Source organism: Ambystoma mexicanum, chromosome 3p, assembly GCF_040938575.1.
Source record: "Ambystoma mexicanum isolate Mex_15411 chromosome 3p, UKY_AmexF1_1, whole genome shotgun sequence".
NCBI classification, from domain to species: Eukaryota; Metazoa; Chordata; class Amphibia; order Caudata; family Ambystomatidae; genus Ambystoma; species Ambystoma mexicanum.
The window spans coordinates 164471619-164486797 of NC_090925.1; the positions used below are offsets into that span (position 1 = coordinate 164471619).

General features: G+C 47.7%; 1 protein-coding gene and 1 long non-coding RNA gene across 3 annotated transcripts in view; one reads left to right on the top strand and one right to left on the bottom strand.

Annotated features, from left to right (window-relative positions):
* STYK1 (serine/threonine/tyrosine kinase 1) overlaps positions 1-8716 on the bottom strand; it is a 99289-nt gene extending 90573 nt beyond the window's left edge. Inside the window, exon 1 of one of the 2 annotated variants that reach the window (XM_069650551.1) lies at positions 8140-8716. The gene's annotated coding sequence lies outside the window, so the exon portion shown is untranslated. Of the gene's footprint in view, positions 1-8018 lie in introns of both variants that reach the window. The other variant, XM_069650550.1, reaches the window with a different exon arrangement.
* Positions 1-15179, top strand: part of LOC138580203 (uncharacterized) — a 183848-nt gene that overhangs the window by 32317 nt on the left and 136352 nt on the right. The gene's annotated exons all lie outside the window — the stretch shown is intronic.

A 15179-nucleotide genomic window follows, 5' to 3' on the forward strand; every position in this document is an offset into this window, starting at 1 on the left:
TGGGGACACGATTTGCCCTGTTCAATTAAACTGATGAAATACGGGAAATCTTCAAAATGTTCCACCTAGATCATATTAAGTGGGAATTAGAAGTGCGTATTGCAGGTGAAGATGATATGGGCGCTAGGGGCCTGGCGTGCACCCTCCCTCGACTCCTGATCGCATCGACCGGCGCTAACACGGAAACAATATATGGCAGAATGCTTTGTAGTTATTTTGCTAACCATTTGGATTAGCTGTTTCTACACTTAAGGGAAACTGTGTGAAACGTAATTTACTGCCCCAAATCACAGTTATGCATTTGTTCTTTGCTGCTGCCTGTTAGCCGCAAGTTCACAATAGCTGAACACCTGCGCCGCCTCTCAATGACCTCTGCCAGGCGTGAATAACAACAACCGGGGGGCTGCGCTGATTTCCTGCTATCCAATCAGGCTTCGGGAATTACATCGTGTTATGGTGTGGGATAACACAGGCCGGCCTGGCATTTGCTGCGGGTCATTTCCTGTGATGGGCAAGAAAACACGTCTGTACCTTTTCATTGAGCTGATGAATTGGTCCCTCGGGGAGAGCGCCGAGATGTTGGCACAGCATGCCATGGTTTATTAAATTACCTGTTTTTCTTAGTTATAATTACATTTACCGCGCACTACATTAATCGCCTTCATTACGTTTATGGCACCGTTTTACTCAATGAGCGCAAGCAGACGCAGCCTATAAGCGAGGGACTCTGAACACAGCATATTTGTTTGGCACGTTAAAATGGATCTGTCCTGAAGCGGTACAGGTGGCAATTTGGCCAAACGATAAACATTTAGTGATGTGCCAAGTGTAAATTAAATGTGATGCTGTGATGGTATGCCGCGTAGGTTATTTTGCAGACTAAGTATTTATCATGAAAACCTGGCGTGGACGAGGCTCGTACTACTTGGAGACCTCTTAACGAGCCCCAAAAAGCAAAGTGTATGTTTATTGTAGTAGTAACCTGCTCTGCAAAGCCCTCACGCAGACCTGTTTTTCTAAGAATTTTAGGTTTGTTGTAACAGAGTAAAAACGGGAAAAAAACTACATGTCCCACAATTCCAAGTGGGGTGGCTTGGGCATGGCAGTGGGAAATGTGAGGTCTCTCTGTTTTGTAAGTCTTTAGGTGTTTAAAAACGATCCCTGCTAATTCCTTTTTTATTTGCACTTGTTTTGGTTTTGTATTATCTGTTTGAGTGTAACACGGTCTTAAAAGAAGCTGGCCTTATCAGAGTCACGAAGTTCCACGCTCTGCACTTCCCATGGGGTGAGGTCCTGCCATTGTATGGCCCAATGTTATTGGCAGGGGCTGCATCAGGTGTTTTAAACATTTCATCTGAGATGCTCCCCACACATTGCCCCCTCCGTGCTGACTCTGAGAAAGGAAGCAGAAGCAGATATGTTTCACATGCTTTCAGCAATTTGGTGTGAAATGGAGTTTGTGGCACGTCATGCAACCTCAATGATACAACTAGTAAAATCATTCATTGCTATCTATATTAGGGAACCTATATTTTCGATTATTAACTATGCATCACACAGCTCGCCCACTGTGAAGTGGTCCATGCTTAGGAACCTCTGGTATTTAGCACTTTATAAATAACCAATTACAATTACGCAGTCTGAAAAACAATATCGCATTATGTTATTACTTGGGATTTATAGCGAACTTACTGGTCTATTTCGCCGACTCAATGCGCTGGATTCGGGGATCGAACCCATAGTACATTGCATTGTTGAATCTCTCTTTTTACACCTGGGAAGACTTGTTTGCTAGGTATCTTTGTCTGCTGTTTGGAGCAAGAATGTGTGGAACACTGGATGGGCCTTTCCATTTATTGGGCAGCTGTAACTTGTAGTCCAATTGGCTGATATGTTTGATAACAAAAGGAAATAGGAACCGAGGAGAGAACTTTTGGGAGGTTTTATCTATGTTTAGGTTTCTTGTTGACAGCCAAACGGCATCACTGGGTAGATACTCATGAGCTTCTTTTCTTTTTGTATCTGTATTTTGTTTGTAAATGCTTTTAGCTCATAGTTCTTAGCTCATAGTAGATGTAGTTGTGCTTCTTGACGAACTGCCGTCCCAACGTAGCGCAAGATTCAGATTCATTTCCAAATGTATTAGGGCGCAGATATCTTGCTTAGAACAGATAAAGGATTAGGAAACGTAACATATGTTTCCATCATCACTGACTATATAATGAATTTCTTTATGCATACACCATAGTACCAGCTATTCTCAATACAAGCTGCTGTAAAATACAATATCACACTTGCACACGTAAGAATAGTGTACCACCATTAATATGTAAAACCAAATGCTTTTTTCATATTTCGGTGGTTTTTTTGGACAGTAAATTGCACATTTTGTAGGCCATTTTTCCAAAAATTTCACGGGGGAGAACCTCCCCGTTCCCCTCCTTGGGGGGGTGGGCTTGCGCGCTGTGCGCGCTCGCTACTAAATTCGCCCTGGGAAATTAACGCCCCACCAGCTTTCAAACTCACCAGCCGCCACTGTTTCTGACAAACATCTAATTTGTCTTAAATGGCTGTAGTGAGTGCAGGCGCGAGAGCTTTGACTCAACCACAGCTCTCACACTCCTCGATGGGGGTCTCACCTATCCCTCGATTCACTGGCCTAGTGGGAAGGGGCTACCCCTATGGGAACATTGACAATACCCTGGGATTCGTCACAGGCTGCAGGGACTGCAGGAGTTAGAGCTGTAACTTATCTACAGCTCTCACACTCCTCAGTGGAGTCTCACCTATTCCTCGATTCACTGGCCTTGTGGTGGCGCACGCCGCCCTGCACGCGCGTGCATGGCTTCTTGTAGCAATATGCATTATGGATGGTCTCCCCCACCTTCTCCTGCTACAATGCAGTCATTTCTTCCAAGGAGGAAACTAAGTGGTGCTGAGGTCACAAACCTTCTGAGCCGATAGGATGCCATTTCAGCCAGCATCTTTTACATCACCATCAGCTTCATCGCACCTGAGGAAACTGACACACTCACAAGCCCCAGCACTGGAGACACACAACACCACTACTTGAGCCTCACACACGGCATCAATAACACAACCTCGCCCACAGTGGGTCCTCCTGGGTAGAATTACACCTGCAGAAGTGGAAGCTTGCAAAGTCAAGCCACCTCTACCCAACAGCTCTCCCTGCTCAAGGACCAGCCACCACAGTGGTTAAATGTCCACCCCCACCTGCCACATGAAATCCATCTGCCCATGCCATCTTTAATTAGGGCATTAGCGAATCCTCCTAAGGGACACTTGGCAGAGGTCTCAAGTTTCTGTGCCCATGCGTGAGAAGGCCACCCAGTCCGCATTTGCTAGGAATTCTGGGACTTGACATTTCCCTTAATTTCAAATGGGAAAGAAATAACTACAAGTCCCAGAATCCAATGGGGAGGGGCACTACTTTATGACCTTTCCACATGTGGCCACTGGAAACCTGAGAGCTCTAACTTGGTAGACTGAACTGATGCTTTTCCAGGATAGTAATGCATTACACCAAGAGAACTCCTGGGACACATACACACTTATTTGTTGTGACTTGCATGTGCGCCGCTCGCAAGGATTTGAGACTACTAGGGTGGTGAAATGGTGCATTGTAAAAACAAAATAATAGTAACATTTCGCTTCCCGACACTCACAGGTTTAACAAACATTAAAAAGAGCGTCATACAAAAACAGAAGGTTTACATCAAAACATTAGAATTAACAGAAGATGAAGAAGACTCTAGAAGAGATTGTTTGATGTCCTTTGAGGGCTACGCTAAGGCAATATTCACAAAGCCGGCATGCCGCCCCTGCTGGTAACAGCCCGCCCTCCAAGTTAAGGGTCTGAGCGAAGCGAGGGTCCCGTAACACGAGTGGTGGTGGTGCCATAACCGTCAGGTTCAGGCCACAAGCCCCATTAGCATCACTGTTAGCTTTCAGGACATGAAGACGCAGGGCCAAAAATAAAAAGACAAAAGCAATGCTAGTATAGCCCCCGAAGCACCTCGGCTCTTGGATGCAGTCTGTTTTCATAGTTTATTAAGCTGGCTTAAACAAAAGCGAAAACAGACTCCTGCCAACAGGAGCAGTGTTTGTGAGGCAGAAGGATATATATATTTTTATAGACAACAAAGGGCTTGAGCACCCATATTTTGAAATTGCGGGTGCTGATTGAGGGCTGGCTGAGACATGGGTGGGCAGGTTTGAGACTGCTCTAAAAGTGGGCTTGTACTGTACCGTTGAATACAGCAAACATTTGGACCAGTCCAAAGTGCTGTACATCCCTTGCAGCAATGCTTTAGGTGTCATAAGAAATCAAAGGGGGACTCTAACGCGCCACTCTTGGTGCACAATTTGGGGGTCAGGAATAAATAGGGTCAGGCACAGCCTCAAGTCCCAAGTAGCTAACAAACCTTTAAAAGAAGTGGGGTCTATGTAATTAAAGAAGTGGCATAACAAAAACAATTGAGTCTTCTTATATGCAATAAAAAGGAGTACATGTTACATTAAAACATCATAACAAAAACAATTGAGTTTTCATATATGCAATAAAAAAAGAGTACAAGCTACATTAAAACATTTATTAAAATGTGTGTAAAAATATTGAGCAAGGTAAACATATTAAAATATAAAACAGAATATCAAATAAACAAAGGTGGGCACACAATGCAATCCAACAGTTCTTTTTAAAGCAATCCATGATTCATATGTACTGATTAAAATCATTCAAAACAATACATACATTGTTTTGCAAAAATAAAACAATGCATTCTTATAATTTCCACTTTGTGTTTGAAAACAACCTAATTTTGAATGTGTTTAACTGATGATGCGATTTGAAAGGTGGCGGGAATTGACATCCACTGGCAAAGAGTAGTGTTGTCACAAATATTTTACTGATGGGGAAAAAACATGGTCTTGGAAATCAGTTCAAAGAGCCCCGGCAGAGCCCTGACTCAAGGGCAATATTTGGAGACTGCCACGGCTGAGTCCTGGATAGCCCTGGCCCACTTAACACCCTGCCTGCCAGGGTGCTAATGAGGATTTTCTGTTCTTTGCTCTTGGCTTAGCTCTGGAAAGAACCTGTTCCAATGTATCAGTCCCTGCATCATTTGGGGTGTGGCATTGAACTCTTTTCTCATTCTGTTAAATGATGTGACTTTTAAAGGGCGAGGATGGTAGGGTTCATGCCGGGAGGTAGTGGTGGAAATGTTTGGTAAGCTAGATTGGGCCTATTTTCCAGATGTTTTGTGGGTCATACACTGAGCATTTTGGGGGATTTTCTGCTCGATTGGTCCCAGGTTAGTGATGTTAGTGCTGTGGAAATGCGTGCCTCGTTGTAGAGGCAGTAGATGACTCTTGCAGCTCTGTTTTGTACTCGTTGTAACGTATTGCGATATTATATAGGCAGAGGCAAATACATGGAGTTGCAGTAGTCCAACTTGCTCAGTACTAATGAGTGTACACAACTTCTGTTTTGTGGTTTGCAGTTAGCGGAAGGGAGTGGGGGACAGGGGTGGACTGGCCTATAGGGAACTCTGGAGATTTCCTGGTAGACCTCTGCACCCCGGGCCTCTTTTGTGTGGCAACCTATTTTATTTGCAAATGTTCTCATAGGAAAAGGGTTCGGCTTTCTGAAAATGTGTAATATCGAGCATCTTTTAAAACATTTGCAGGACCTCCTTTGCTTCCCAGTCTGCCCATGGTGGGGACTTTGCTTGGGAATGTTTGAGAGGTGGGCACCTAGCCTGATTTGCATATGGTCTTTCCCTTTTGGTAATGGCTTTTCAGGAGAAGAAGGATGGTATATAGGGTTGCCCAGAGCAATGCCAGGGGTTAAGATTAGTTCCAGCCATCACCTCTTGTTTTGCTGCAGTGAGTCTCACACCACAGATTACTAAACACAGGAAGTGACGAGGAAATGCATGTGTAAATGTAGGCTCGGTAAGCACAAATTGCTGTCCCGAGAGCTGGTGGGGTGACATGTTGAATGAGGGGACATATTCTTGGATGTAGAGAATGCTAGAACATGAACGATTGTCAGATGGAGGGCACGCTCTAATCAGAGAGAGATGTTTTTAGTACACAGAACATCTCACATAATAATTTACAGAGAGTGAGATGATAAACGTGCAGAGATTTTCCAAAATACAGAGAATGTTCCCACACCATGAATAAACACCACAGGGAACAAGATGCTCTTAGTCTCGGGAGGATAGCTCAGTGGCAGCGTGCTCGTCTTGGAAGCAAGACGACACAGAGCAACATAGGTTTGATCCCTGGGTCCGCGCTTAGAAACCTCTGGGTGTTAAGCGTATTATAAATGACATATCATATTATAAGTGGAGTGATATAGTAAAATATGAAACGTGTGTTACAGCCATGGAGAGGGACAGACAGAGGACGCGCTCAGTGAAGGAAGTCAGTCGCAATAAGAAAGGACTGGCCATATTGAAAAGTCGTGTCCCCATCTTCCAGACTCAGGGAGCAAACCACAATATAGGCAATATGAACACTAATCAATAGTAGAGAAATCAATCAATAGGGAATTATTTACAATGATCAGTCCGAGGCCAGGGAGTGGACATCCTAAAGAAAAGAATAACTGTCTACCAGCCGACTAGACCACTCAGATCAAGCAACGACATTCGCCTAGTACCTAAACCTTACACCACAAGAAAACTCAGAGGTTCCTCTTTCACTCACCTGGCAACCTTAACCAGGAATAACCTACCAAAACATACGCAACACAAGGGGTCATTTGGAGTTCAGAAAACTACTCAAAACTTGGCTCTTTTCTCCAGATTTAGGAGGACTCAGCTAGGAAGAAAGGACCACAACGAAACTTGTGACTACCCATCTAGGAAATCAAGAACCCTAACCTACCCTCATTACAAAAGCGGGGGTATCCTAAAGGATACTGCAATAGGTGGGGACAACCAACAGGATGGACAATAAGGGACAAGTGCTGTGACCGAAACTACACCGGCAGCAGGGCAGGGAGAGGAGCGGATATAAGCTAGACTCACAAACCACCGGGGCCACACAAAAGAGATCTCCCACCACGCAGCTTGCCTGACGACTAGACGGTCAAAGTAGAGTACTAAAAACACAGGGATAAGCATTGAGGTTGAGCACAGAAACGCAAAGAGAAAGTGGTAAGACATCGACAAATATATCAAAACTATTATAACCGTACCTCAAAATTTCAACTTTCAGCGTACTCACATTACAGAAACTCACACAACCACCTCTCTGCACAGCAATCGCACGCACTTCACCACATTGCAACAACAGACTAACAACACATAACCCTCCACAACAGCACGTGGGAATTATGGCACTGATCGAAAACCACACCTAAGGTCAGCGAACTGTGCAAACCGAACTGAAGCGGCCAACAGGACATCACAAGCTCTCACTTTGCTATTCCCACTACACCCTAATAACCCCCCCCCTTCTTGACACCCTCCTTGTCAGATCCGCCAGAGCGCCTGGCGACCACAGCGGTGGTGACGGTGCGGGGTACAAATAACATAAACATTAACATTAAATAAGGACAATAGAAGAATAAGTCAATATCCATTGTTCTGATCACATTTTGCACACCACAACAATTCACACACTATTTTCGAAGGATGAATTCATCGTTTTTTTTTTTTTTTTTAAGTTGTGTGTTGATTCAATAACACTGCATGTACAGGAGTGTGGTGTGATATAGTGTGTGGATTGTTGAGGTGTGCACAGTTTGATTAGACTTTTCTATCAGTTTGTAAGGCAATATTAAAGGGTACCAGTGTGTCTTCCAAGCTCACACTATGAGCCCCCCTATTCTAGAGCCATCGCCCTTCAAGAGCAACGAGTCAGTGCGACAGTATGGCGAGCCCGTGTTGGTTGTACGGTAACTTATGACCTTTGATCTTGGGAGACAAGCTCAAACCTAGTCCAAGCCGCCCAGGTGAGCAAGGGTCACACACCACACTCACCTCGGGCAGTCTTGAAGTCCTGTTCTTCCAGTAGTGTAGGGGGGACTCTGATGACACCCCAGTCCTCGCAGGCCTAGCCTTGAAACCCACACTTCTGCGTGTGTGGTCACACTCTTCTCACCTGGTATTGAAGGCTTCCTGCCTCGCTGGTGTGTCTCCTCAAACACGACAGGTGAGGCAGGCCACCTCACCACTTGCTGTCCTCGTCACACTCTCCTTCCAGGGTATTCCAGGATACCCACCTCACTCCACTATCACAGAATTCGAAGACCTCGCCCACAGCTCGACTCATGGGTGTTTGGGCTCTACCCACTCCTCTGCCCACCTCACCAGTGCTTTTCCCCCGGGGTGTCCGCTCCACAGCCCTCTCCCGCGGTATTCAAAGCTGACCACTTCTTTGATGTGTGTGCTTCCACAGCGTTGCTCCGGTGTTTATCCTTCCCACAGTCCTCTCGCACAGCATCCGAGGCTGCCCGCCTCGCCGGCGTGTGTCCTTTCCGCGCCCCTGCTGCAGTATTCGAGGCTGCCCACCTCAGTGGTGTGTGCGCTCTCTGTAGACCCCTATTCCACGGTAGTCGAGGCCGCCCACCTCACGGATGGGATCCCGCTGCACACGGCTTTCTCACGGCTTCTGAGAAGTGTTCTGTGTGCGAGTGGACAGATCACGTTTCGCAGTCTTGGCAGGTGAGTGTGTGTGTTTGTGCGGCGTTCACACCTGTTAAACTGGTCCGCCCGGGTTTGGCGAGGACACCCCCACCAGGCTGAAACACAATAACTGTAGACCGATTTCCGTGTGGCCGCCCGGGAGCAGCGGTGTGCTGGTGATGTGGGCAGGGCAGCACTGATGGAACCATGCAAACAATTTAGTCTCCCGGTCAATTATCTGTGTAATCAGCCCGGTGCTTACTGCTCATCCAGTCCTGCACGTGAAAGAACCATCCACGCCAGAGGTGACAGGTCATAATGCTCAGCCAATCACCTGAGGCCCTACAGTCCAAGCGAAGAGACGCTCTCTACTTCAGTACTAACCAACCTCTCAGCTCCCCCAGTCCTATGGGGCAAATGGCACTGCCCGAGGCCCAGTGGCTTTCTACTAATTTCCTGGGTCACCCTGTCATGGAGGTGACAGGCTCGCTCTGTTCCTAAGCCAACACTCTGGCAACACGCTGCATTGGAGATTAACAGCTCGGTACCCATCCAGTGCTGCGGGCGACTGGCTCTGTACCCTGTGCCCCTGTCTTAAACTCAGTGGCAGATTTAAGGAAAGGGGCCCCATGGCCAAAAATGACAAAGGGCCACAGGTGGGTGGGTCATGGAGGCGGAGCCTAGAGGGGGCGGAGTTGCACAATGATGAACATTAGGGACACATCCTACATTTATTTGAAGTAGTGTGTTTTTTCCCGTTTTCTGTGTTTTGGGCGTGACTCTAGCTAGAGAGAGCTTGGCCTCCTCACAAGGTTTTGCTGGTATTGGTGGTAATATTGAATGGTCGAACCTGAAGCTAATGTCTGCAGGGATAGGTTTCAAGCCAATGGGCAATAACATGGGCAATGGGACGGGACATTACAGGGGGCGATATCACAGGATAATTCCTGCAGACTCCAGGACCTGTAAATGTCATTGAGCATCACAGACTTAAAGGAGTGCACCTTTTAATCTCAAAACATAACAGAGGTTACCTCGTTTTTGTGGATGCTGCTTGTGACACTTGAAAGACCCCTTAACTTCAACCCACCACCGCTGCAGGGCAGTGAATGGAAATGGAGAGGGAATAAGGGCAGGGTAGTGAGGGAGAAAAGTAGAGAAGGAGAAGGAAACATGAACACTGATGGGAAAGGAGAGGGGCAGATGCATGTGGTGGAGATTGAGAGAGAGGGGAAGGCAGGAGATGGGGTGATTGAAGGGAGCCAGGTGAGGGTAAATGGGTGCAGAGAATGAACAAGGTCAGGTTTTAATGAGGCAAACGAGCGAGGGGAAATGCAGGGTAAAGAGGATTAAAGGCAAGGGAAACAGAGCAGGGGGTTCAGCAGTGTAAGGAGAATGGGGAATGAAAACTGGGCCCCTACCGTCAGACACAGTTCTGGATGAGGATCCCCCCACCTGGGCAACCTGTAAATGAAGATGCACTACAAGCCCAGTCCAGATATTGTCTATTAGAGTCTTATCTTCTTCTATAGTTCTGCAACCCAAATGTACCTTGTGTTGTAGTGTTTGTCGGGGTATCGACGGGCCCTTCTTGAGTGCAATCCCTTTCAAGCAGGAGCCACGGGTCGTTGAACTTCTGAGATGAAGAAAGGGTGAACGTTGTCGTTGAGGCAGCAGCTTCGGTCCTTGCGGTGCTCGTTGAGAGTGATCTAAAAAGTCCCGCAACAGGGGAGGCGTGCGGTGCACCTCGATGACGATGGTTTGTTGCCGCAAAGAATTAGTGAAGAACTTTGGCCCAGCAAGGGCGTCGAGTAGTCAGCGTCGGCGAATGGGACGTGACCACGGCTGACTTCAGTAGTTTTGTCGGCGTCTCTGAGGTCTTTGGGTGGCAGGAAACACACCGACGGATTCTCCTCGGTCGTCGATGACTTCTACTTTCTCCGGCAGGACGAAAGCGGTCGACGGTAATGAACAAGGGAGTCCTTGAATCAAATGTTCTTAGGCAACAGGAGCACAGCGGCTCTGGTCAGCGACGGCGGTCGTTGACGGTGGATGGCTGTCCTGTGCTTCTCTTCCTTCTCCTCTGTGGTCCACTTCTCCGGTCGGCAGCCTTTCGTGGCTCTGTCTACCAGGTAGGTTTGGCAAAGATCAGCTGGCTTACGATGGTCCCTTGTAGCTCGGGTAGATGTCTCCTTACCAGGTCCTCTCTTGGATCAGTTCTTGAAGGCACAGCAGCTTTCAGATTACATGGAAGGGAACAGAGGTTCACCTTCTTCTTCCGGCTCGGTTTCAGGAGTAAGCATCAAGTATCAACTTCAGCTTCTGAATGATTTCTAGCAGTGAGAGGCCCCCAGATATACTGTTGATCTCCCATTCACTCTTCTCTGTCACACTTAGGCAACCAATCACTCAGAAGGGCATTCAGGCAGCTAGGAAGCCAATCAGGCGCACAGTACATTCATTCCATTCTTCTCCATCCAGATACTCACAACACAGAATGTGGATTCGGACAAGTACTCTGCAATTCAGCTCTACACATTGCATTCATAGCAGTTTCTGGCAGGGCTGTCTCAGTCATTGTGTCAAACACCAGATACTAGACACCCATAACACAGAATGCGTGTTCATAACACACTCCATTCACCCAGGTCCCACCCCACGGGCGTACCCACAACATACGGTCGTTGGGAAGGCTCCAGCCAGTCTGGTTGGCACTTCTCCACACTACCATATATGGAACTTCCACCCAACAGCCAGTCAGGGGAAAGGGACAGAGTCAGGGCATCCCGGGACTTCAGGAAAACCAAGGTAACTGGCGATGGAAGGCAAGAGGGCACGGGGGCCATCTTGTCTCCATCAGGAATCTACTGATTCCAATGATAGGGCCTGGGCATCCTAAAATGGAGGACGCTCAGGGCACCTGCCAATTCAGCACAGAGCTGCCACCAGCCCGTACCCTGTTCTCTGGGCCACACACAGGTGCCCAAAAACATACAATAGTCGTACAGGATCGTACTCCCACCCATGGGTGCCATAAGGGTATGCCAAGGGTCTGTTCACCAAACCAAATACAGGAAGAGCTGCACCGCCAGGAGTCCCACATGAGCTCCTATGTGGAAAACAAGTCAGAACATACATGATAAAGCAATAAAAGAAAAGGATTCGGAGGCCATGTCCCTCCAATGCATTTCCAGCATCACAGTCGCCCCCCCCAAGACTGAGGTTAGGGTGCCTAATCTCCCACGAGATAGACACCCTCACACAGATGGTCAACATACCTTCTGGAAAGGCCATCTGCATTATCATGACTCTTCCCTGGTCTATGCTCTATGGTGAAGTCTAGCCCTTGCAGGCTAATGAAGCACCTCAGAAGTTTTGGGTTTTCACCTTTCATCTGCATAAGCCACTTTAAGGGCTTATGGTCGGTTTGGACCTTGAAGGTAGACCCTGTAAGGTAGGGCCTAAAACGTCTAAGGCTGCAAACTATCCTAAAACAGTAGCCACCTAAGTTCTCTACCATTGAGTTGTCTATTGATGAATATGATCAGATGTTCTCTTCCTTTGTCATCTAAATGGGACGAGACCGCTCCAATTCCGGTGTCACATGCATCAGTTTGAACGATAAAGGGCTGGCTGAAATCAGGCGCACACAACACAGGCACCCTAAACAGAATTTCCTTCAAGCCAGTAAAGGCCCTCTAACAGTCTTCAGTCCAATTAACCTTCCTCGGTTGTTTGGGTGAAGTCAGAGCTTACAGGGGTGTAGCTATAGTTCCATAGTCTGCCATGAAGTTATGCCCAGTGAGGCTCTCACCTGGGTTTGAGTAGTGGGAGTCTCCCAGTCATGTACATCATGTACCTTACTGGGGAGAGGTTGGATTCGACCCCCTCCTACCTCCTGACCAAGATACGTGACTTTCCCCTGAGCTATCTGGCTCTTGGTGACCTTGATAGTGAGGTTAGCCCTTTTCAAGGCCTGCAACACTTTATCCAAGTGTGTCAAATGCTCCTCCCAAGTGGAACTGTAGACAGCAATGTCGTCTAAGTAGGCCACAAAAAAATCTAAGTGATTTGCCCATGAAAAAAAATCTAAGTGAAACTACCGCGGCCGAAACGTTTGCATGAGAAAGGTGCAACCTACCAAAAATGTGCACCTTTCTCATGCGAACACACATACATACTCAGACCCACACACACACAACACACCCATAACACCGCCCCACCCACACCTCCAACATAAACAAACCCCACTTACCTTCATCTTCACGCTGGGTTCCTGCAGCGCCAGTTCCCTTTCACTTCCGTGATCTGGAACCCGCGCCACAGGGTCCTTTTCTTTTCTTTTTTTTTAACGGAAGGCTGCATGGGTGTCCCCTGCAGCCTCCGCTCGCTATACCATAAAATATAGTGAACACTTTTGGTGTTCGAACCTTTGGTGGTAGCATTTTTAGAACTTTTGGTCATTGCAAACATGTTTTGTCGGTAAAATTGTCCTATACCACACAAAAGGCCTTCAGCTCACTGAGTGCATGATTGACTAAACGTTGGAAAGTGGCAGGTGCATTCTGCAACCCAAAAGGCATGACTCTAAACTGGTAGAGCCCCTCAGGTGTTGAGAATGTAGTATTTTCTTTGGCATGGTCCATCAGAGCTATTTGTCAATAGCCTGAGGTAAGGTCAAAGGTGCTCCCAAATTTGCCAGTACCGATGGTGTCCACAAGCTCATCAGCCCTGGGCAATGGGTGCATGTTAGTTTTGGTGACGGCATTGACACCTCTGAAGTCCACACAGAACCTCCAATCCTTGGTACATGTCTGGGAACTTGCATTGGGGACAAGGATGACTGGACCAGGGACTGGTTGAGGGTTCAATAACACCCAGATCCAACATCTTGGCAATCTCAGCCTGGAGGTGGTTCTTAACGGTATCTGACATACGGTACCACCTGCTTTTGACAGGCACACTGTCACCAGTGTCAATTTCATGCCTACACCACGGTGTAAGACCTGGTGTCAATGAAAACAAAGAGGCATACTGCGGAGCAAATCCCGGCAGGCCCTCTGCTGCTCTGTCGTCAGATGTGGTGATAGATGCACTCCCTCAACTGAGCCATCCTGAGGGTTGCTGTGCAGCAGATCAGGAAGGGGCTCACTCTCATCCTCTTCTTGCTTTGAAGCCAGCAAAAGACATGAGACTTCTGCTCGCCTATGGAAAGGCTTGAGCCTGTTAACATGGAATACCCGAGGGGCTAACCCAGGGACTCCCATGTCAACCAGATAGTTGATTTTGCCCATCTTGGAGATTATCCTGAAGTGTCCAGTCCAACTATATGCCAAAGCTCAAGGCTTGGTAGGCTCCATCACAAGGATCTCCTGTCCTGGAGTTCAAACCACTTGCGAGACTTTAAGGTCATGCCAGTATTTCTTCAATTCCTGGCTGGCCTTGAGATTCGCTGTCGCCTGACCCATCATTTGTGTCATCCTCCATCTGAGGCCTAACACATAGTCCCCCACTTGCTTTGCAGGACCTGGAGGGATGGCTTCCAAACCTTCTCTGATCAAGGCAAGGGGCTCCTTCACTGGATGTCCAAAGAGTAACTCAAAGGGGCGGAACTCAAAGGGGTGGAAAGCAACACCCTCTTGAGGTACCTCTCTGTAAGCGAACAGCAGACATGACAGGAGGAGATCCCATTTCCTCCATGGGGGCTCTTCCAAAGCTCCTAGCATGCCCTTGAGAGTTTTATAAAATCTCTCAACCAGACCATTGGTCTAAGGATGTTAAGAGGTGAAGAACTTGTAAGTTACCCCACACTCTTTCCACATTGTTTTCATGTAGCTCAACATGAAGTTGGATCCTCTATCAGAGACAACCTCTTTAGGGAATCCAACATGGGTGAAAATGCCCAGGAGAGCCCTGACAACCACCTTGGCAGTTACCGTCCGAAGGGGTATAGCCTCAGAGTACCTGGTATGATCAACCAACACCAGAATGAACAGATGTCCACCTGAAGTGGGAGGGTCAAGGGAACCGACGATGTCAATGCTCACCCTCTCAAACGGTGTGCCAACCACTGGCAATGGCTGCAGTCGGGCACTGCCTCCAGTCTTGCCAGAAAGCTGACAAGTTGGGCAGGTCCTGCCGTGAGACTCCACTTCGACTCCCATCCAAGGCCAGTAGAAATGGGCATAGAGCCTCTGCTAAGTCTTCTTGGTACCAAGATGACCAGCCAAGGGCACCTCATGAGCCAACTGCAGTAGGAAGGGCCTGTAAACCTGGGGTACCATCAATCTCTTGAGGGCTCCAGGTTCAGGCTTAGTGGGCTCACTGACGAGGAGCTCACCCTCCCAATAAATCTGGAATGTCCTAGGCACTTCTCCCTGTGCCTGAGACAGGGCCTTTTTCCTCAGACCCTCGAGAGAGTGGCACTCTCTCTGACCCCTACAGAAGTCCACCCAGCAGGCTCCCCTTTCAGCTAACAAGCATTGAGGGTTGGGGTGGTCCTCCGGGTTGAGTACC